This window comes from Salvia hispanica, chromosome 3 (genome assembly GCF_023119035.1).
Source record: "Salvia hispanica cultivar TCC Black 2014 chromosome 3, UniMelb_Shisp_WGS_1.0, whole genome shotgun sequence".
In the NCBI taxonomy this organism is placed as follows: Eukaryota; Viridiplantae; Streptophyta; class Magnoliopsida; order Lamiales; family Lamiaceae; genus Salvia; species Salvia hispanica.
In genome coordinates, this window is record NC_062967.1 from 45,650,429 (window position 1) to 45,652,572 (window position 2,144).

Here is a 2,144-nt window from a genome sequence, read left to right on the forward strand (position 1 = left end):
AATTAATGTACTTGCTTGATGTAGATAATGTATGAATAGTGCTTAGTAATAAACATTCATAGCCGTGAATAATGTACCAATTGAGGGGCATAATGTTTAAGGGAAGTTGAATCCATAGCCTTTGGATTTAAAAAAACCCATGGGGATAGGTTATAGTATATACATCCAAATGAAACCATCGCCAACGGCCTTAAGTTTGAATCATTTCCCTAGGATTTAGCAATCCATAGGACTAGGTTATAGTACTACGACGGGTAGTAAATTTTGTTGTTTATGTGCGTTTTTGAATTTTTACATTTTTACATAAATAATATAAACAGTCGAAGTAAATAATGTACGGAACATTTTTTACATAATTCAAAATAATGTAGCACACATGTACTAAATGATGTACGAAACATGTGTTTTCAATAAATAATGTACATGCTTGATGTAGATAATGTACGAATAGTGTTTTCTAATGTACATTCATAATAGGTACTAATTGAGGGGTATACTGTTTAAGGGAAACTGAATCCATAGCCTTTGGGTTTAAAAACCTATGTGGCTAGGTTGTAGTATACACATCCAAACGAAACCATCGCCAAGGGCCTCAAACTTAGCCGCCATTCCAGCATCCATTTAAGCTTCGTATTCCTGCCTATAATGGGTCGTAGGGCCTATTGGAATGCCATCATCAAAATCGTCTTCGTAAAAGGCCCTTCTTGCCCTCTTTGAAACTAATTGTAGTCGTGTAAAATTATTAGTATTTATGCAACAACAATTGCATAAAAGAAAATGTATCAAAGCAAAAATAATTAATGTACAGTCTTGAGAAGATTGTAACATCATATGATGTATGGAAGATGTGCAACTAATGTACCACGACAGGATAAACAATATAGCCAGTCGCTAGTAAATGATGTACCAAACGATATGTGAATAATTAAAAATAATGTAGCAATCGTGTACTAAATGATGTACCAATGTGACTAAATGATGTTCAACCACTCACCAACAAAAGATACGGAAAAACAAAACATATGCCCAAATAATGTAGCATAATCGTACTAAATGATGTACTAATGACCTACAGACGCTTACCACTGAACAATGATGCAAATAATGTAAAAGCAAACCATAACAATGTATCATACGGGTACTGAATGATGTATTCATTTTACTAAATGATGTACTAATATGACTAAACAATGTAAACTAGCTCAGTACCCAAAAAATCAATACAACAAATTAAAAAATGTAACATAACAAGAAACTTAAAAATAGAACACTTAATGTTCACATATTGTCAAATAATGTAACCAAATAGCCAAATAATGTTGCATGGCTTGTTTAACTAAACAATTAATGTATCCATAATACCAAATAATGTATCAATGCTTGTTTAACCAGTGTACAGACTATGGATTCAACTTCCCTTTAACAATATACCCCTCAATTAGTACATTATTCACTTTTATGAATGTTCATTATTAAACACTATTTGTACATTATCTACATCAAGCATGTAGTAAATAATGTACGCATAATACCAAATCAGGGGCATCAAATCGACCCAAACCAGGAAAGAATCAGAAACCAATATAAATTTTTTATTATCAATAGTAAAAAAATGAACTCAGTAACCTTGAGCACCAAATAGAAGAATCTCATACCCATTTGTATAAAAACCATAGAAATCTAGACAAATTGGTGAAAAAACTGCAAATAAAAACTATCATCACAACCAATTCATACCCAACAACAACAACAATAACTCATTAACAATATTGCCTTTTGTGTACAAAAATCAGTCCTGGAAATATAGCACCGTTTCTACACCAAAAAATGAACAAAAGCACTTGATTAATGTACATGACCGACTCAATTTTACCTGAAATCGTCTTCAAAAATCTACACCGTTGCGCCGAAAATCAGTCCTTGAAATCCGGTTTTCGTTTTCGACGCTTCAATTGAACCCGCGATCAGACAGTCTGGAAGCCCACAATCTGAAATTCGTCCCTCTCTTCGTCTCCGCGGCGTCATCCAACTGCGGCAGGTAGGGTTTGCGTTTTGGGAGAATGGGAAGGGAGAGGGATACAAATCAGCAGTTTTAATTAAATGGCGGAAATCACGGACATGTAGTTTAAAACCGATGCTTGAGT

General features: G+C 33.9%; 1 long non-coding RNA gene across 1 annotated transcript; it reads right to left on the bottom strand.

The window, feature by feature from the left end:
• Positions 1-353: 353 nt before the first annotated feature.
• Positions 354-2,082, bottom strand: LOC125216956. Its single transcript, XR_007175524.1, has 2 exons — positions 1,874-2,082; positions 354-719 (listed from the first exon to the last, which is right to left on the bottom strand). It is a non-coding gene; the product is annotated as an uncharacterized LOC125216956 (long non-coding RNA).
• Positions 2,083-2,144: the final 62 nt, after the last annotated feature.